Genomic DNA, 23,535 nt, shown 5'->3' with positions numbered 1-23,535 from the left:
TATAATATTATATTAAATCCTTTTTATTTTTTAAATGATTTTTAATTTTAATTTATTAAAGTATTGTTGTATTAGTTTTAAAAGAAGAAAAAAAGTAGTATTGATGAATTTTCACATAAAAATCTTTTTTTTATTAAATACATAATATAAATTTTATTATAAATACAAATGTTAATAATATGAAAAGTTTAGAAAAAAAAAATCTAGTTTTAATGGTTTTTAATAAATACCTAATTTTTATAAATATATATTTACATAATTTAGTTTATTTTTAAAATTATATTATTTATTAATTATATTTTTAGATTTTTTATTTGAATTTCAGCGACATTTTATAACTGTCGGTATTGAGTTTTTATTAACTGTCGGCGCTGGGGTCAATAGCGACACATTTTAACTGTCGTCATTGGTCTCGAATTAACTGTCGGCATTGAGGTCAATAGCGACACATTTTAACTGTCGGCATTGGTATCGAATTAACTGTCGGCGTTGAGGTCAATAGTGACACATTTTAACTGTCTGCACTGGTCTCGAATTAACTGTCGGCGTTGGGGTCAATAGCGACACTCAAAAGCAATAGTGACAGTTATTAGCTGTCGGCGTTGGTCTCTTTGCCTACAGTTTTTAACTGTCAGCGTAGAGTCCCAATAAATAATTACGACAATCAACAGAGTTGACTGTCGTGATTGGGTGTCAGGAAAGCTCAGTTTTGTGTAGTGGAAGGCACGAAACCCCTTAATAAATAATTTTATATTTTTTAATGTTTTTTTTAATACAAAATTAATATTATAAATTACGTACAATAATATTAAAAGTTTAAATTATAATTTATATTTAACTATACATTTTACAAATCCAAATATATAATAAAATAAATTCAAGAAATAAAAAGCACTTAAAATATACAATATTTGTTTAATTAAAATATAAAAATAAGAAAAAAAAAAACCAAAATAATGAAAAATTACACTACTACAAAACTAGGTTTTTCCGACACCCAACCACGACAGTCATTGACTGTCGTAATTACTCAGTGCATCTCTACGCCGATAGTTAAAAACTGTAGCCATAGAGATCAACGCTGACAATTAATAACTGTCACAATTGCTTCCAATAGTTAAAAGTTGTCACTATTGACTCCAACGTCAACAGTTCATTTCAGACCTATGCCAACAGTTAAAATCTGTCATCATTAACCCCAACAACAACAGTTCATTAGAGACCAACAGTTAATAAAACATCAATACCGACAGTTATAAACTGTCGCCAAAATTCGATTAAAGAAAACTAAAAATATAATCAATGAATAATATAATGTTAAAAATAAACTAAATTATGTAATAAATATATTTTTTAAAAATATGTATTAATGAAAAACTTTTCAAACTATATTTTGTTTTGTTTCTAAATTTTTAATATTATTAACTTTTGTATTTAAATAAAGAAATTAATACATAATTAACTTTTGTATTTTTAAAAAATCAACTTTTATTAAAAAGAAAATTATATTTTTCTAAATTAAGAAATTAAATTAAATAAATAAGTTTATTTTAAAATTGGTTCTATTTGGTGTTATTAAAAATGAAAAAAAATATACGTTGAAAACTCTATTTTTCTATTAACATTTTCGGTCTCTCTATCTCTCTCTCTCTTTCTCTTTCCCCAGCCCGCCTCATCCCTTCCCTCTCCTACTCATCTACGTCGCCACTGCCCAAACTAGATGGACCATTTGCAGCCACCCAACGGTGACACGCACGGCACCAAGACCTTCCCCAGTCCCCAAAACCCCTTACCTCAGAGCCTCGTCATCCCACTCGCCGACCTTCATCACAACAAGCCCCCCGAAGCTTTTCACCGCCGTGGTTTTAGAGCCTTTTTTCGATGGGCTCTTACATCGTATAGAAAAGTATATGGCATGGTTGAACTCGGGACAATGAGAGGAGCAAAACCCACCCAAGGATCAACCTCACTAGTTATCGGAAAAGAAAGATGGGTTCATCGGATTTCATGGAGGTCTGAACCTTCTAAGCCCAAACCAGGCCACCACAACTCGTTTCAAGATAAACCACCACTACTAGGACGTTCCTCGAGTCTTGGGCTTCGAAGATCAGTCATTTTTTCCCAAACCACCATCGTGGAATGTTGGCGTCGCTGTCGTTGCCAGATCTCCATCGTGGGTCTCGGTCAACGACCACTCAAAGTGAACGAATACTTGTTTTGAACTTTGAAAATCACATTCGGACTCTTAATGATGGCGCAAATGTTGGGTATAAATTTCTTAACCCAACTTTATTGATTCTTGAGATTTTGAAATTAATTGTGAGTTAGGAAACTATAACGCCCTACTACTCAATGATCACTACACTGTATTTTAAATAGTGCTAAACTCGCTAAATGAGTCATTTGGCCATAATCATGTAGCTAAACGTGATAAATGGTTTAGGGTTAAAAATTTTGGTCAAAAGGTACCACTGTTTCACTAAAAACGTTTACTTCCGTACATGGGATCCCAAACTATATTCAAAAAGGTTAATTACAATTAAAAAGTTAAAACCATCCAACCTAAGCAGCAAAATAGGGTTTGACCCTAGTTCCCATGAGAAACCCCGCTTGTGGTGGACGAGCAGCCGCATATGTGCACATTGTCACCTAAGCTCTCCAACTCAAAGATGGTACAACTTTCTTTTCCCCTTGCCTGCACCATATAGCCCCTATGAGCTAAGGCTCAGCAAGAAAACTTAAACATGATCATAAGCAATTAATGATATGTTACCAATCCATAATAAGCATTCCTAACAATAATAGTCCTGCTCATGCATGCATATCATTAATATAAATGACTACAACAACATATAGGGTTTGTTGCCATAATTAATTGACTAATAAGTCAAATCGAGGCTCAGTGCCCTAGGATATGGGAGTAATAAGTCACCCCGGGGCCCTTAGTTCTATCCTCTGTATAACCAGCTTTAGAGCTGGCCCAGCATACCTGACGCTGAATTTCTCCACAACCAATAGGTCGAAGAAGCGTATAATGTGCTCCTGATTAGGCATAACCATATCGACTGGTGCTTAGCACGCTATTGTCGCCCTTGACTTATAAGCCAATGCTTTCGACCCGCACTCTCTATGCTAATGTCGTTCTTGAATTATAAGTCAAGTCCGGGGCCCAGCCCTAGGATATGGGACTAATAAGTCACCCCGGGGCCTTTAGCCCTATCCTCTATATAACCAGCTTTGGAACTGGCCCAGCGTATTTGGCCCTAAATTTCTCCACGACCAATAGGTCAGACAAGAGTATAATGCGCTCTTGATTAGCCTAACTATAACGACCAACGCTCAGCGCTATTGTCGTCCTTGACTCATGAGTCAATGCTTTTCAACCAGCGCTCAGTGTTATTGTCAACCTTGACTCATAAGTCAATGCTTTTTTACCAACACATGATGCTATTGTCGACCTTGATTCATAATTCAATGTTTTTCGTGAAGTGCTCGGCGCTATTGTCGACCTTGACTCATAAGTCAATGCTATTCTCAATTATATAATGCTAATAGGCAATCATCATATAATAAATATCCAGATACAGAGCATTCAGCATGCTTAATCAATCATAATCATGCATATTCTCAGAGGCCCAAGCTCTGATCAAATCTATATTCAACATTCAGACCATGCCCTAATCACGTATGTCACGTATTGGGTGCAGTTTTCTTACCTTTAGTCCAACCACAGGAGACAAATAACGACCCTCAAGCACGATCTCGGTTCCGAGCCCTTAGCGATAACCTCTGATTATATTGTTTTATAGCTAAATTCCTGAGGTTGTTAAGTTTCTAATCTTCCCTATCGTTATGACTCTAACATTGCTTGAATCCGGGCCCTAAAACTCGAGTTTCCTTCAAAAATGCTAACGGCGTCAAATGAGCGAACGGGTGAGAGAGAGAGAGAATATTGAACGTATTTTGTTTCAGACAAATTACTTCGAGCTTAAGTAACCTTAAGCAAATTCCAAGGCTCAGGGTCCCCAAAAACTTCCCCGAGGGTAAAATAGTCAAAATCCCATAATTACCTCTTGATCTCACTAATTCCAAATATATCCTCAAATATTTATTCTCATTACCCAATAACCCGATAATGTACTAAATACCAAAAATACACATTGACTCACTGTAACGCCCCAAACTCCAGGGACCGTTACGGTGTGCCTTGTAAACAGTGCTAAACTCGCTAATCGAGTCATTTGGCCAAAATCGTGAACTAAGTATGATTAGCGGTTTAGGGATTAAGAACTTTGGTTAGGATGTAACGTTTCACTAGAACGTTTTGTTTATACATTGGGATCCCGAAAATATAATTTTCAGAGTTTATTACAGAAAATATTTACAACAGGCCGTTCTAAGCGGCAAAACAGGGTTCAACCCTAGTTCCACTTTAAAACCTCGGCCGTGGCGGACGAGCAGCTGCATATGTACACGTCATCACCAAAGCTCTCCAACTCAAGGATGGTCCAACTTCCTCTTGCCTTTACCTGCACCACGTAGCACCCGTGAGCCGAAGCCCAGCAAGAAAACACAGAATAACATGATATAATATCAACAATAACCATAGTAACCATTCAGGACTATCACTCCAAGCAAATAGGTGACAATAGCCAAAAGTCACAATAATGAGCATCGCTCCTTCTAGCCATGTGACGATAGGGTCACCAGGGCTTAGCTGATAAATGATCTTTTCATAAGTTTGATTAGGACAGGTGCATGGTGATTAGTCACCAACATAACCTTCCTCACGACTCTAGAGTCGAAACTATGGACAGCGTCCCTTAGCCATGTGACAAACGGTCACTGGGGTCATATACCTTGGCTATAATCATCTGGTCGTAGACCAGGCAAGTGCTTATGGTTCTCATTGACCTTCCGGTCGGTCCAGCATTAATACCCCATATGAGGCATTCAATGCCGACCTTGATTGGATCCAATCTTTATTTGGCCCGGCGTTCACAACGCATTGCCACTTCTGACCCTTGGGTCGGTAAAACGCGACCAGTGCTCAGTCCGTGGTGAACCTAACTGATAAGTCACAGCTTCACAGACGGATCTGGCACCATTGTCGATTCTGACTAATAAGTCAGCGCCAAACACAGGAAGCCATGCCACCAACATATACCACATGTCCAATATCCAATAACAAGTATTCAGCATGCTTACACAACATATATTAGTACAATTAGGACTATGCATTAACGCAGAGGCTCAAGCTCTGAACGGTATCACACCCAGTATACAAAGCATGTCCTAATCACATGTTTCTCATGCATCATATGCAATATATCCAGCAATCCAACATGCACCAATAACAGCCATGCATGTCACATTTAACAGTCAACCAACATGCATCAAGAATAGCCATGCATGTCATACATAATAATCAACCAACATGCATCAATAATAACCATGCATGTCCCATATACACAGGGTGCAGTTTTCTTACCTCAAAGCCGAGCTAGAACGATTAAAAGAACAACCCTTGAGAACGATCAACTTTTAGTCCTTTAGCAGTCACCTAGTCATAACCAAATATAAGGTATCATTAATAAAAATGATAACTGAAGGTTCCCAAACCAAAACTCAGCCCCCGAGACCTCAAATACTACCCAACCGGGTACTAAGTCCAACCCCGAGGCCTATGGTTTGAATCCCTAAGCTAAAAACCACTTTTTAGCAAATTTGGCCTTAAGGGCCGCGGCCCCCAAAAGCTGTGCCGCGGCACGCCCCAAACAGAGAGGCCCCCATCTGCCAGACGCGCATGGGCCGCGGCACGCAAAAGCTGTGCCGCGGCACCCAGCCCAGTTCAGCCTAAAACCAGCACGCGAACTCAAAATTTGCCCCTGCGTTTTCCCTTAGAACCAGCCCCTCAAATTAGCCCAAAACCCTTTCCAAACACTCATTCAAACCTCTAGACACCACCCATAACCTCCCCTCATCAAAACCCAATCTAATCACCTATCAAAACCCCTTTGAATCCAAACTTCCAACAAGAAATCAAAGCTGTAAAACCAAAGAAGAAAACAGAGTATCACCTGAGTTCAAAGACTAAAACTCACCTCAAACACAGCTTTGAATCCCCTTTGATGGTTGTTACAGGTTCCCTAGCTGCCACCTTTAATCCCCTAGCTCAACACTTCCATTTGAGCTCTCAAAATCCAAGGAAAGGTGAGGAAGGATGCTTGTACGGGATGGAAGGGAGAAAGAGAGGATATGCTCTGTTTTACTCTGCCTTCTACAGCCTACTAAACCTCATGTATATCCAAGCCAAATGACCTAAATGCCCCTAGGTCTTTTAAAGGCTTCTAAACACTCCCAAGGGTAAAATCGTCCTTTACAACCTACAGCGTTAATCATAATTAACGCTCTCCAATTCCCGCTATTCTCAATATTCTCAATCATCAATAAATCGTATCTCATTACCCTTTAATTCCCGGTAATGCTCTAATCATTAAATTCACCCCGAGACTCACCCCGAGCCCCGAACTTAAACCCGTTATGACTAGACCGAACGCTTACACCCCATGATCGTCTTATGTCGATAAGCTCGAACCAATCCACCTTATAATGTGGCTATACTAGTCAATCACAATCATGCACCCAAAATATACAATTACGCCCACAGTGGCCAAATTACCAAATTACCCTCATAATTAACATATGAGCCCATATGCATGCATTCACCATCATATAATAATATAATTCACGTAAACATACATATAATCATTAAATATTATAATAAATCAATTATGGCCCTCCCGGCCTCCTAATCAAGGTCCTAAACCTTATTAGGAAATTTGAGGCATTACAACTATCCCCTCCTTATAGAAATTTCGTCCTCGAAATTTACCCAACATCTCGGAACCGGAGTTCCACTCACTGGATACAAATTTCCTTAAGTCATTTCCTAACTTTAGTATTTCGATAACCTTACCTTAACCCAAGGTACATTCAGTAGAACCTCATTACTTATGTCATAATCTGAACTGGCTATTCCTTACCGGAATACTTAACCTAACTTTCAGATTCTTTATAATTCAACTCATAAGTTCTTTAACCCATGTCCACTGCATGGAAGTATACAATTCACTGCACACAACTACCAGTGCCAAAAGTAAAACTGAATCAAAGTCATCCTGTTCAAACCCATTCAAGATCCAACTGTTGAAACAAGTTAGGGCTTAACTTATCTCAATTCCTCACCCCTTCTACCATGGTGATACCTCAGAGAAGATACATTCTCCTACTTGGAATTCCATATTTCCACTACCCAGTTCAATAAAACTGCTCTGTCTACACTGAGACATGAGCAACTAAAATTCAAGCTCCAGCGATCTCATAACTTCCCTGAACCACCTCAGGACTCAGATATGTATATATATTTCCTCACTCATCTTATAAGATGTTCCTCCAATAATAATTAAATAACCCTCTCTCTCTGATTTACCACCAGTCTGAGAGTATTAATCTGTACTGAGTTCCATTATATACTCATCTCCTTCCTAACCCTTCCAAAACCTGGAAGTCACAATAAAGTCTTCATCTGATAAGATAGACCTTGAGTTCACGAAGGCTCTCTATCCTTACTGATAAAATAAACTCACTTGGACTACCAGTCCACAATGTCTTAATGCCAAATCATACCTATCCATCAACCTGGGAATCCCACCGCGAAATTCACCACGATGCTCTCTTATTCCCACTATAAAATACCCAAAGGTTGTAATGGCCTTGCTGTTTCCTGATATTCTGCCTCGATCTGCTAACAGGTTAAGAACTTTACACATGCCTTAATATATGTCCCTTCATCTCAGGCCATCACTATAAAGCTTTCACATCATGTAACCCTTTCACGATGCCTGAATGAAGCTAATAAAAGAATAGCGTGAGATTCATCCGGAGTCTCTCAGTTAATCTCAATGTCCATCGGATCCCAAATCCGATCTCTATACCACCATAAACTCATGTCTGTCACCAAACAACCTTTAGCTAATCCAGCTAAAGCTTTCCATTCAATCTTGCCCGTTTGTGGCTCACTTAACCATCTTTCCCTTTTACCTTTCTCGAGATAATAATCTTAAACAATAAACTGGCCACTTGGCCCACCAGAAACTCTACTCCAGTTCTGGTCAAATTCTCTAATCAACATGTCGCATAGAACATCACTTTTCTCTATCACTAGGATGTCATAACAATCCTCAAACTAATCCTGGTCTATAAAGACCTAGCACTTTCCTTCCCAAGGCACCTGCAATATCTTTACTATCCATGGACACTCCTGTCCCCAAGGCACCCTTCACTCTTGGCAATTCTCCGCAGAGAAAACACCACTATACCATCGTCCGAGACGTTCATAAATCCCATTCAAATCTACCCTTGAATGCGCTATACATCTTATTCACAAACACTTAGCATCAAACAATTCTCAAGATATGCTCAGCACTCGCAGTGCTCTAATCCGATACCAACACAACCCTTTACTTGATTTTCTCACTCTGATCTCTAACTGGTCTTAACCAGATCCAAGATCCACCTTAAAAGATTCCATCTTACTCAGCAACTAACTCTTTAATTCTTATAACCCCACTGAGCCACTCGAAACAATGTTTACATCTGATTCCATCTCTGGTAATAAACCAATCACCATTCTAATCTTCTTTTAATAAAAAGAAGGCCTGGCAGACCACCTGGAAACACATTTAAAAACACACAGACTAATCCAGTCTGTCCTGATCTCACTAACACAATCTAGGTGGTATCCACCACACTGGCTAAGAGTTCCATGTACCTCCCTGCACAAACTCCAGCCCTCACATCCGGTATCTTAAACATATCAAATCCATGCACAGTGTCAATTGTCACAAAACTTTCCGCTTTCAAGCTCAAGAATTGCTGCACTTTCCTTGCCATTCAAGACCACTCTTTAATTACTTAACCAATCCATACCTGGGTCAAACCAAAGCCAGTCATAACTAACTCAGGGAAACCACTAATGAGTCCCTTTCATAACCCAACTCATCTCTTAGATTACCGGTACCGTCTTCCATTTCCCATCACAACATAACCATGTGATCTACATATATCATCAATATACCCTTCTCTATATACATACCAACAAAAGAATAGCATGACGCTAAAGCCGAACAACATAATTCAAAACTCAGAACTAGAAGACTGAACTGTCGTCCCCGAGGAACTGGTCTTAGTCCCTGACTCTGATTGCCCTGGAATAAACACTCGAGTTGGAATCGAGCTGTCTATCCCCCTTTGCTCAACCTTCTTCCGCACTGGGCAATTCTTCTTACGATGTCCAAACATTCTGCAAAAGAAGCAGGCCTTTACTCGGCACACTCCAAGGTGATGCCTCTTGCACCGAGTGCATACCGGATATGTCTTCCGGCCTTCCCTGTTACTTGCTCCAATAAGTGGAGGTACCACTATCTGAGCTCCATACTCTCCAGCAAGAGCCTTCTCTACCACCTGAGCATAGGTAGAGACTTCACACACTGGGGCAACCCTAATGCCCTGAGCTATTCCAGGATTCAACACCTGAATAAACCTTTCCTTCCGAGCTATGTCTGTGGGTACCATGTCTAAGGCGAACTTGGCCAACTCATCAAATTCAGTAACATACTCGGTCACTGATGTACTGCCCTGAACAAGATTCAGAAACTCATTCATCTTGGCAGTCTTAGCTACATCACAGTAATACCTCTCATTAAACAGCTGCCTAAATTCTTTCCAGTCCATCACAGCTGTATCACGTGTCTGGGATACTACCTCCCACCATGTCCGGGCATCATCCCGCAATACACATGTAGCACAGATCACCCTATCATGACCCACCAGTCCCATACTATCAAGAATGGAGCTGATCATGCTCATCCATTGCTCAACTCTGAATGGATCTAGGCCTCCCTCAAAGATTGGAGGATAAAACTTCAGGATTCTTCCACAGAGAAATTCCCATCTATTCTCAACCCTAGGCTGAGCTGAAACTGATGCCACCCCTGGCATAGCAAAGGAAGAGGTACCACCCAACAGACTCCGTTGTTGCTTCAAATACCTGATCTCTTCCTCCTGCCTCTGCAATCTTAATTGCAAGTCTGTAAGCGTCTGCTGAACATTCAGAGATGCAGACGAAGAACTAATACCCTGGCTGTAACTCTTAGCCCTTGTATAGCTATCACCAGGCCTCATAATCTGCCTTGAATATAAACCTGCTGGTTCAATCTGCAATAACTTGACCCATTAATCATAATAACCATGTCAAGGGCTTTCTCCCACGGGATAAACCTTACCACACCACAATCATAAACCACTTGTAGTGCTGCAAACATGCCCATGGCATTCATACATTATTCATAATCCCTGCTCTTCCAATACTCAAACCATGCCTCAACTCCAGCATGCAAATAACACAATTATATATATATATATATATTCACAGAGCAGGTAATCATATGATGACAGTCATATATATATTCACGGAGCATATAATCACATAGTCAAGAGCCAGCCTCTATCAGAATCTCATGCTCCCTAATACAATGTGCAGGTAAATCATTCACATTTTATTTAAACAACTATACACATAGCTACAGAAATAGTTACCATTCCTTGAGTGAAGCTATCTTCAGTGATGCGTGTACATGCCCAGCTTGTCTTCAGGAACCATAAACCTTGGCTCGCTCTGATACCAACTTGTAACGCCCCAAACTCCAGGGACCGTTACGGTGTGCCTTGTAAACAGTGCTAAACTCGCTAATCGAGTCATTTGGCCAAAATCGTGAACTAAGTATGATTAGTGGTTTAGGGATTAAGAACTTTGGTTAGGATGTAACGTTTCACTAGAACGTTTTGTTTATACATTGGGATCCCGAAAATATAATTTTCAGAGTTTATTACAGAAAATATTTACAACAGGCCGTTCTAAGCGGCAAAACAGGGTTCAACCCTAGTTCCACTTTAAAACCTCGGCCGTGGCGGACGAGCAGCTGCATATGTACACGTCATCACCAAAGCTCTCCAACTCAAGGATGGTCCAACTTCCTCTTGCCTTTACCTGCACCACGTAGCACCCGTGAGCCGAAGCCCAGCAAGAAAACACAGAATAACATGATATAATATCAACAATAACCATAGTAACCATTCAGGACTATCACTCCAAGCAAATAGGTGACAATAGCCAAAAGTCACAATAATGAGCATCGCTCCTTCTAGCCATGTGACGATAGGGTCACCAGGGCTTAGCTGATAAATGATCTTTTCATAAGTTTGATTAGGACAGGTGCATGGTGATTAGTCACCAACATAACCTTCCTCACGACTCTAGAGTCGAAACTATGGACAGCGTCCCTTAGCCATGTGACAAACGGTCACTGGGGTCATATACCTTGGCTATAATCATCTGGTCGTAGACCAGGCAAGTGCTTATGGTTCTCATTGACCTTCCGGTCGGTCCAGCATTAATACCCCATATGAGGCATTCAATGCCGACCTTGATTGGATCCAATCTTTATTTGGCCCGGCGTTCACAACGCATTGCCACTTCTGACCCTTGGGTCGGTAAAACGCGACCAGTGCTCAGTCCGTGGTGAACCTAACTGATAAGTCACAGCTTCACAGACGGATCTGGCACCATTGTCGATTCTGACTAATAAGTCAGCGCCAAACACAGGTAAGCCATGCCACCAACATATACCACATGTCCAATATCCAATAACAAGTATTCAGCATGCTTACACAACATATATTAGTACAATTAGGACTATGCATTAACGCAGAGGCTCAAGCTCTGAACGGTATCACACCCAGTATACAAAGCATGTCCTAATCACATGTTTCTCATGCATCATATGCAATATATCCAGCAATCCAACATGCACCAATAACAGCCATGCATGTCACATTTAACAGTCAACCAACATGCATCAAGAATAGCCATGCATGTCATACATAATAATCAACCAACATGCATCAATAATAACCATGCATGTCCCATATACACAGGGTGCAGTTTTCTTACCTCAAAGCCGAGCTAGAACGATTAAAAGAACAACCCTTGAGAACGATCAACTTTTAGTCCTTTAGCAGTCACCTAGTCATAACCAAATATAAGGTATCATTAATAAAAATGATAACTGAAGGTTCCCAAACCAAAACCCAGCCCCCGAGACCTCAAATACTACCCAACCGGGTACTAGGTCCAACCCCGAGGCCTATGGTTTGAATCCCTAAGCTAAAAACCACTTTTTAGCAAATTTGGCCTTAAGGGCCGCGGCCCCCAAAAGCTGTGCCGCGGCACGCCCCCAAACAGAGAGGCCCCCATCTGCCAGACGCGCATGGGCCGCGGCACGAAAAAGCTGTGTCGCGGCACCCAGCCCAGTTCAGCCTAAAACCAGCACGCGAACTCAGAATTTGCCCCTGCGTTTTCCCTTAGAACCAGCCCCTCAAATTAGCCCAAAACCCTTTCCAAACACTCATTCAAACCTCTAGACACCACCCATAACCTCCCCTCATCAAAACCCAATCTAATCACCCATCAAAACCCCTTTGAATCCAAACTTCCAACAAGAAATCAAAGCTGTAAAACCAAAGAAGAAAACAGAGTATCACCTGCGTTCAAAGACTAAAACTCACCTCAAACACAGCTTTGAATCCCCTTTGATGGTTGTTACAGGCTCCCTAGCTGCCACCTTTAATCCCCTAGCTCAACACCTCCATTTGAGCTCTCAAAATCCAAGGAAAGGTGAGGAAGGATGCTTGTACGGGATGGAAGGGAGAAAGAGAGGATATGCTCTGTTTTACTCAGCCTTCTACAGCCTACTAAACCTCATGTATATCCAAGCCAAATGACCTAAATGCCCCTAGGTCTTTTAAAGGCTTCTAAACACTCCCAAGGGTAAAATCGTCCTTTACAACCTACAGCGTTAATCATAATTAACGCTCTCCAATTCCCGCTATTCTCAATATTCTCAATCATCAATAAATCGTATCTCATTACCCTTTAATTCCCGGTAATGCTCTAATCATTAAATTCACCCCGAGACTCACCCCGAGCCCCGAACTTAAACCCGTTATGACTAGACCGAACGCTTACACCCCATGATCGTCTTATGTCGATAAGCTCGAACCAATCCACCTTATAATGTGGCTATACTATTCAATCACAATCATGCACCCAAAATATACAATTACGCCCACAGTGGCCAAATTACCAAATTACCCTCATAATTAACATATGAGCCCATATGCATGCATTCACCATCATATAATAATATAATTCACGTAAACATACATATAATCATTAAATATTATAATAAATCAATTATGGCCCTCCCGGCCTCCTAATCAAGGTCCTAAACCTTATTAGGAAATTTGAGGCATTACACTCACCCCGAGTCAAGTGTTGGTCTCGTTGTGACTTTCCTGCTAGCTTGCTCCTTAGGATCGCCTCGTGCCGAGTAACCCAAATATATTCACATAATGATGTGGTCCTACACATGTATCACATATATGCAAAATATACCCATAGCAGGCCAAATTACAAAAAAAAAAAATTGCCATTTTAACCAGAAACAAGCCCACGTGCATATTTAATACACCTAACACATGCATATCAAGTCATATTATAATATAACTCACATAATCATATAATTTCCATAATTTTCTATCATCGCCCCCTAATCAAGGCCCTAAGCCTTATTAGGTAATTTGGGATGTTACAACTATCCCCTCCTTACTGGAATTTTGTCCTCGAAATTTTATTTGAACAGCTCGGGATACTAATCCAGCATATCTGATTCCAATTCCCAGGTCGCTCCCCTAACCTTGATTTTCCTTTTAATACCTTAACTAAAGGTATGATTTTTTTCCTTAGGACCTTGTCTTTTTGTTTAAAATTTGAACTGGATGCTCCTCAGAGGATAATTCTGCCTCCAGTTCCAGATCCTCATAACTCAACACATGAGTCTCATCTAATACATGTTTCCGCCAATCTATAGGCCACCTATCTGATCCTCTCCAAGATTTCAAACGGTCCTACAAATCTAGGGCTCAACTTTCCCTTTTTCCCAAATTTCTTCACCCATTCCCATGGTGAAACTTTAAGGAAGACATAGTCTCCCACTTAAAAATCCACGTTCCTACATTTCATATCAACATAACTCTTCTGTCTACTTTGAGAAGCGATCATCCGAGCTCTAATATTTTCAATGGCCTCAGTGGTCCTCTAAATTGTCTCAGGACTCAAATGTTTCCTTGCACCCATCTCATCCTAGTAAATGGGAGATCTACACTTCCTACTATACAACATCTCATAAGTTGTCACTCTAATAATCAACTTGTAGCTGTCAATTATAGAAAGAAAAAAAAACCCTATTAAAGGAAAATATTCATTCCAAGACCCTTCAAAGTCCAATATACATGCTCTTAGCATGTCCTCCAATATCAGGATAATCCTCTCTGATTTACCATCAGTCTGAGGAGATAAGCAGTACTGAACTTCTGTTGTACTCATCGCCTTCAATAAGTTTCCCCAAAACTTGGAAGTAAAGACAGGGTCCCTATCCTATAGGATAGACCTCGAAGTCCCATGAAGGCGTACTATCTCTCTCACATAGATATATGCATACTAGTCAACTGTATCATTCATTCTCACTGATAAAAAGTGAACTGACTTCGTATATCGGTCCATGACCTAAACTAAATCATGTTGGCCCACTATCCTGGGCAATCCCACACGAAATCCATCGTGATGTCCTCCTACTTCCACTATGGAATACTCAAAGCCTGTAATGGCCTTACTGGTTTATGATATTCTAGCTTGACCTGCTAACACGTCAGACACTTTGCCACGTACTTAGTTATGTCCCTCTCCATCCGAGGCCACCAGTATAAAACTTTCAGATCTTGGTACATCTTCATGGTGCCTAGATGTAGAGAATAAAGGGGTAGTATGAGATCCATCTAGAATCTCTCATCTGATCCCACTATCCATCGGAACACAAATCTGATCCTTATACCTCAATAAATCCATGCCTGACACTGTATAGTCCTTAGCTATTCCAGCTAGGACATCCCCTCCAATCCTTCCCATATGTGGGTCACTCAACTGTTTTTCTTTGATCCTCTCTAAAAGAGTAAACTTAAGCGTAATGTTGGCCAACTAGCCCACCATTAACTCTACTCTAGCTCTGGTCATATCCTTCAACTGACGTGATGCATAGGCAAACACCTTTTCTGTTTGCATAAGAACACAACCCAAATTCACTCTCGAGGCGTCACAATAAACCATAAACTTGTTCTAATCTATAGAAAGACTCAGAACTGGAGTTGTACTCAATCACTGCTTCTGTTCTTGGGAGTTGTTCTCACACTTATCTGACCATGCAAACTTCTGATTTTGCGTGTCAATTCTGTCAATGAGATAGCAATCCTTGAGAATCCTTCCACAAAACACATGTAATGCCCTGCCAATCCAAGGAAACTTTTAACCTCTGAGGTGTTCCTTGTCCTTGGCCAATCTTTGTCTAAGAATATACCAAAATATCATTGGTAAAGACGATCATAAACCAATTTAGATACTCTTTGAACACCCTGTTCATTTGATCCATAAAAGCAAGTGGGACATTAGTCAAACCACAAGACATGACTAAGCACTCTTAATGCCCATATCTGATACGAAAGGCAGTCTTCTGCATCACCCTTCTCCTCGATCCTCAGCGGGTGATAACTAAATTGAAGATCTATCTTGGAGAATACCATCTTACCATGTAACTGAACCTTTAGTTCCTTCAGCTCTGCTAGAGCCATTCAATACGGTGCCCTAGATACTGGTTCTATCCCTAGCACCAAGTGAATCACATCTCTATCTCCTTGTGCAGAGGTAACCCTGTCAGATCCTCTGGAAACACATCCAGAATCTCTCAAACTAATCTAGTCTCCTCTAGTTCCACTGGCACGGCCTAAGTGGTATCTACCACACTGGCTAGGAATCATATGCAACCACCTTGCAATAGATCTCTAGCCCTCAATACTCATAGGTATATGGGGTCCATGCATAGTGCCAACAAATACAAAGGGATCCTCACCCTCAGGCCCAAGGGTTACCATCTTTTTTTTTTGCAATCTATCATTGTCTCATACATGGCTAACCTATCAATATCCAAGATCATATCAAAGTCAGTCATAACCAACTCTATCACATCGATTGATGACTCTATTCCCACAATAATCTAACCCATCTCTTAAGAGATACCGGTACGGTACCAAATTCTCATCACAACATAACCACGTAATCCACATACCAAGTCTATGCCTCTACTAGATACAACAAAACAAGGAACCACATGGCACCAAAACCAATCAGCATAATATAGAATCAGAACTAGGAAGCTAACCTATCACTACTGAGGAACCAGCCTCAGTCTCTAACTGCGTCAGAGTGAACACTCGAGATGAAGTCAAGCTATCTGCCCCCTTTTGTTCATCTACATAAGAAACATGCCTTTGCTCGACATTCTCCCAGATGGCACCTCTTGCACTGAGTGCATTCCAAGTAGAGTTTCTAGTACTTATCCTTGCCCTAATGGCCTATCTGCATATTTCGAAAACCCCTTTTCTAGTCCAGGGGTACTAAAAATGTTGCTAACTTTTCTTTCCTTATCACTGGGGCCTCCGCCCCTACCTGATCCAATAAATAGAGGTATCATTGCCTGAGCTCTGTGCTATTCAGCACCCTCCCTCTATATCTCATTTCATGTGCTCTCAACAACAAGAGCCCTCCCTACCACCTGAGCATAGGTAGAGATCTCATGTGGTGGGGCGATTCTAACGCCCTGAGCTATCCAAGAATTCAATCCCTGGATAAATCACTATTTCCGAGTCACATTTGTGGGTGCCATATCAAAAGCAAACTTGGCCAACCCATCGAATTTGTTAACATACTCTGTTACTGTCATATTTCCATGAACCAGGCTTTGAAATTCATTCGTCTACGCAGTCTTAACTGCATCACAATAATATCTCTCATTAAACAACTGCCTAAATTTCTTCCAATTCATTGCAGTTGTATCTCGTGTCTAGGATACCACTTCCCACCGAGTCTGGGCATCTTCCCATAACACATATGTAGCATAAATCACTCTCTCGAGACCCACCAACCCCATACTGTCGAGGATGGAACTGATCATGCCCATCCATTACTCAGCTCTAAATAGATCTAGGCCTCCCTCAAAAAATGGAGGGTAATATTCCTGAAATCTCTCATATAGTAATTCCCACCTGTTCTCAACCCTAGGTTGAGCCAAAATTGGTGTCACTCCTGACATAACAAAGGAAGAGGTGTTCCCTAACATAACCTACTATTTTAAACACTTAATCTCTTCCTCTTGCCTCTGCAACTTTGCTTGCATATCTATAAACACCTGCTGCCAATTCTAAGGGGAAGGTGGAGGGCTCAAGCTCTGGCTATAATTTCCAGCCTCAACATAAACACCACTGGTTCATAATAATTGCCTTGGGTACATAACCTCTGAATTTTTCTGCAGTCAATAACTTGACCCATTAAGCATGATGATCACATTAAAAAGCATTCCCCACGGGAAAGTGAAACAACACCACATTCACCTACCACTGTAGTACTAAAATACATGCCCATAAAATTCATGCATCAATCAATAAGCCCTGTTCTTCCCGACATAAATATCATGCTCTCAACTCTAGCACACAGATAACACATTCATATATCAATCGAGCAGGTAATCGCATAATCATATCAACAGTCAAGGGCCCGACCCTATCAGAATATCTCATGCTTCCTAATAAGGCAGGCAGATAAGGCATTTAAATCCTATTTAAGCAGTTAAATACATAACCACATTAATATTCACCATATCCTAAGTGGAGCTTGTCTTTAGTGACGAGTATACATGCCCAACTTATCTTCAGGAACCATTAACCTTGGCACGCTCTGATACCAAGTAGTAATGCCAACTACTCAGGGATTGTTACACTGTGTATTTTAAATAGTGCTAAACTCAATAAAAGAGCCATTTGGCCATAACTGTGTAGCTAAACGTGATTAATGGTTTAGGGTTAAATTTTTTGGTCAAACGGTACAACCGTTTCACTAAAAACGTTTACTTCCGTACATGGGATCCCAAACTACATTCAAAAAGGTTAATTACAATTAAAAAGTTACAACCAGCTGACCTAAGCGGCATAATAGGGTTTGACCCTAGTTTCTCAGAGAAACCCCACCCGTGGTGGTCGAGCAGCCGCATATGTACACATCGTCACCGAAGCTCTCCAACTCAAGGATTGTCCAACTTTCTTTTCTCCTTACCTGCACCATATAGCACCCATGAGCCAAGGCTCAGCAAGAAAACTTAAACATGCTCATAAACAGTTAATGATACGTTACCAATGCATAATAAGCATGCCTAGCAATAATAACCCTACTCATGCATGCATGTCATTCATATAAATGACTACAACATCATATTGGATTGGTTTCCATAATTAACTAACTAATAAGTCAAACTGAGGCCCAGTGCCCTAGGATATGGGACTAATAAGTCACCCCGGGGCCCCTAGCCTTATCCTCTATATAACAAGCTTTGGAGCTGGCCCAACGTACCTGGCACTGAATTTCTTCACTACCAATAGGTCGGACAAGCGTATAATGCGCTCCTGATTAGGCATAACCATGCCGACTAGCGCTCAGCACGCTATTGTCGCCCTTGACTTATAAGTCAATGCTTTCAGCTCGCACACAACGTGCTAATGCTGTTCTTGACTTATAAGTCAAGTCTGAGGCCCAGCCCTATGGGACTAATAAGTCACCCCAGGGCCCTTAGCCCTATCCTCTATATAACTAGCTTTGGAGCTCGCCTAGCATACCTAGCGCTAAATTTCTCCATGACCAATAGGTCAGACAAGCATATAATGCGCTCCTGATTAGCCTAACCAAAACAACCAGCCCTCAGCGCACTATTGTTGTCCTTGACTCATAAGTCAATGCTTCTCGACTAGTGCTCAACGCTATTGTCAACATTGATTCATAAGCCAATGCTTTTCGACCAGCACTCGACCCTATTGTCGACCTTGACACATAAGTCAATGCTTTTCGATCAGCGCTCGACGCTATTGTCTACCTTGACTCATAATTCAATGCTTTTCTCAATTATATAATGCTAACAACCATTCATCATATAATAAATATCCAGATACAGAGCATTCAACATGCTTAATCAATCATTCACAACATAATCATAATCATGCGCATTCTCAGAGGCCCAAGCTCTGATCAAATCTATTTTCAACATTCAGACCATGCCTTAATCACGTACATCACATATTGGGTGTAGTTTTTTTTTTTACCTTTAGTCCAAGCACAAGTTACAAATGAACGACCCTCGAGCACGATCCCAGTTCTGAGCCCCTAGCGATAACCTCTGATTATGTTGTTTTCCAGCTAAATTCCTTAGGCTGTTAAGCTTCTAATCTTCCTTAGAATCGTTATGACTCTAACCTTGCTTGAATCTGAGCCCTAAAACTCGAGTTTCCTTCGAAAATGCTGACGACGTCAAATGAGCGAATGGGAGAGAGAGTACTGAACATATTTTGTTTCTGATAGGTTACTTCGAGCTTAAGTAACCTTAAGCAAATCCCAAGGCTTAGGGTACCCTAAAAACATCCTCGATGGTAAAATAGTCAAAATCCTCATAATTCCCTCCTGATCTCACTAATTCCAAACATATCCTCAAATATTTATTCTCATTACCCAATAACCCAGTAATGTACTACATACCCAAAATACCCCTTGACTCACCCCGGGTCAAGAATTGATTCCGTTGTGACTTTCCCGCTAGCTTGCTCCCTAGGATCGCCTCGTGCTGAGTAACCCAAATACATCTACATAATGATGTGGTCCCACACATATATCACATATATGCCAAATATACCCATAACGGGCCAAATTACAAAAATTGCCATTTTAACCAGAAACGGACCCACATGCATATTTAATACACCCAAACATGCATATCAATTCATATTATAATATAACTCACATAATCATATAATTTCCATAATTTGTCATCTTGGCCCCCTAATCAAGGCCCTAAGCCTTATTAGGTAATTTGGGACGTTACAGAAACTATGATGCAATTATGTATGTTCTAAATGTATTAAGAGTTAATTAATATACTGGATTGAACTGTGATATATCTGTCTACTCTGGGACTATTTATGTGTTATGTTTGCAGGTTTTAAATATTTGGGGATGTCCAATTTGCAGTTGTTATGCTGGCCGATTTTATAAAAAAATTAGTGAACTTGTGTTGAGTTAAATTTATAAAATCACATGTTATTCTAGGATCGATTAGAATAGCGATTTCTAAAGATTAGCGAATTTTGAATATGAATTTTAAGTTGTATTATAATAACACTCGAGGCTAGAGTGATACTTTATTAAGAACTATTATAAGCGGCATAGTATTATAAGTCATTGGTGTGACTTTCATAATAGTGTCAAGTTAATATCCAAGGAAAACAATGGTTTTGGATTTTAAAAGAGAAGGCAACTTATGATTTTAATATTAGTGACGAAATTTTCATAATAAGTTGGCTATTTTATAAAGAAAACTTAGTAGATCTAACTGCAATTATTTGACATAAAAAAGTCTCACTTTTGTAAAAGTATGGAAAATGACATCATGCTGATTTCTTATTAGTTATTTTGGAATATAGTTCTCATTTCATGTAGAATGTTAAATTTTTGGAGGAGTCGGGGAGTGATGTTGCACATTAAGTTCATGATGCCAAATTTCTACAAGAACTTGTGTTTTTTAGATCTTTTGTCAAGTTGTACTATTTTTTCTCTTCTTTTTTTTCATACTTGTACACACTTTTATTTTAGGGAATATATTCATTATCTTTTACTCATAATATATGATTAAGTATTCTATGTTTACACATAATTTGTTTTTTAATATAAATGATTGAGGTTAAGGATTACCTTTGTTATATATATATATATATATATATATATTGCATTTATGTTATGATATTGAAGCTAAGGATTACTTAATAGTGTGGAGGTATTTTAAGCAATTTTTAAAAAAAAATTGGTATGATTTTCAACGACATTTAATAACTGTCAGCAATGACGACAGTTAGCCGATTGTCGTTGTTGCTCAATAACGATAGTTTTTAACTGTCGCAAAATCCCAATTTTTTAGTAGTGTTAAACTAACTAAACATTTTTTTTAACTCAATACTCATTTTATAATAATTTAATATACTATTTCTTTCCTTTTAATAAATGAAAGAATTGAAAATGTGTAAAAATAATTAATTACCACGTTGAAATATTCTGGATTAAATAATAATAATAAACACCATACATCAAATAACTTTGCCATGCCATTATTTACACACAAAAAACTAACTATAAACAAATAAAAGCGATTTAACAAAATACAAAAATTGACTATTAAAAAAATACAGAAAACGACAAAAAAATTTGGAAGAGATTGAAATATAGGATAAATATGAGTATTTTTCATTATTAAATATAGCAGAGTAAAAAATACAAAAGACAAGGTAAAGATTAAAATGAAGGAAAGAGTGAGGAATTTATCTACAATATAATATAGTCATGATAAAAACCACAAAAGAAGGAATAACTAAGGAAATTTATTCACAATTGTGTATGTAGTATAGATATATAAGTAGTACTTTTGTAAATTTCACGAAAATATTTATGAATAAATTGGTCCATTGGTATATAACTGAAATACCACTTAATTATATATTTCTCTTCTAAAGGGTCACTATTTATGGCTCCTAAAAATGTCATCAAAAATATATATTATTTTTATGTTATAACTAAATGCTTGATGTAATTACTATATGCTAAAAGTTGTGATATTAACCTAATAATTATCAAAACAAAACAATAATATTAATATTGATTAAATTACAATTATAATAAAATCTTAGTGAGAACATATATTTAGGGAGGGTCTATGGTATGGTAGTCATTTTTACTCTACTAGTATGATGTGCTCATTATATAGACACATGAGGGTTTTGACTCAAGTATTTTTTTTTATGATGATGTTCATTGTAGTTATAATAAATCTCCTGTAAGTTTTTAAAAATTTCTAAATAATATAAAGTATCGAAAATGAAGTTCAAAATAACTATTTTTACACTAGTATACAGAAAAAATACAAGTGCAATAAACTATTTAAACTTTATTTTCAGAATAATAAATTATTTAAAATTTCTCAAAAACTTGTGGTAGATTCATTACAAGAACAATAATCACGTCATGAAAAAAGAACTAGAATAAAGAGACCCTTATGTGTTTAAAGAGAGAGTGTGTCGTACATGCATAATAATAACGACAACGTATAACATAACTCCCCATATATTTATTTATAACTATAAATTAATAATTATTTAAATATTACTAATTATTTTCATAAAATGAAATTAAGAATAGAAACAAATTATCTGGCAGGGGTTTTTGGCTGTATGCTTTGGCTGCATGGGCGGGACCATGGCGGCGGGCTTATAGCTGCGCACCCTTTCCGACCGGTTAGGAAAGTTCGGTAGAGTGTAGGGTAATGAGACATGTGTGGGGAAGCTCATCTTTGGATGTACTTTTCTTTTATTTGGCTTTTGTTAGGTGTTTACGTTTTTTATTTTTTTAGTGGAGTTTGTATTCATTCAATAAACTTGGAAAATGTTACAGAGTCCACTTTAATCACGCAAGATCTTGAATTTGTTGAATTATTAAAATAAAATCAAACACGTGCATACTCAAGATCTCACATTCCTTTAAATTTTCAAAGATATATATTTTTTAAAATAAATAGACTTTAAGTTAAATTAATGAGACCTTATTATCCTATTTGAATTTGATTGATTGTAGGAATTCTAGTCTTAAAAGATAGGGTTTACATTATTTTAGATCTCTCTTTTAACCATGATCATCTAAATCTGAACTTAGTCTATTATAAAAGAACTTTACAAAATAAAAATAAATGTGTATATGCTAAATATTGATAATCTCGGGATAATTCAGTTTTTAATATTACAACAATGTAAGTAAAAAATTTAATGAAAAATTAATTTAATTTATAAAATTATTAAATATTTTTAAAATGTCATGAAAATATATATTTTTCAATGTCATGTTTGATATTATCATAATTTAAGTAGTCTAAATTTTTAAAAAATGATTCACCATTTTTTTTGTATTTTTTTATGTATTTAAAACAATAAATAAATAAATAAAAAGATCATTTAGAGACCTAAATGATATGATTTGGAAAGATTGGGGATCTAACTGATACAAAATCAATTTTTGGGACCTAAGTATTACAAAGTGTAAAAAATTGAGACTACAGCTGAAAAAAAATTATTTTATTAATTAATTAATATAAAATACATTAAAATTGTAAAATAAAA

At 38.4% G+C, this 23,535-nt stretch overlaps 1 long non-coding RNA gene across 1 annotated transcript; it reads left to right on the top strand.

The window, feature by feature from the left end:
- Positions 1–1,613: 1,613 nt before the first annotated feature.
- LOC133822713 (uncharacterized) lies at positions 1,614–20,560 on the top strand. Its single transcript, XR_009887975.1, has 2 exons — positions 1,614–2,267; positions 20,319–20,560. It is a non-coding gene; the product is annotated as an uncharacterized LOC133822713 (long non-coding RNA).
- The last annotated feature ends 2,975 nt before the right edge of the window (positions 20,561–23,535 follow it).

The sequence above is a fragment of the Humulus lupulus genome, chromosome 3 (assembly GCF_963169125.1).
Source record: "Humulus lupulus chromosome 3, drHumLupu1.1, whole genome shotgun sequence".
Lineage (NCBI taxonomy): Eukaryota > Viridiplantae > Streptophyta > Magnoliopsida > Rosales > Cannabaceae > Humulus > Humulus lupulus.
This window is presented reverse-complemented; position numbering and strand designations above follow the sequence as displayed.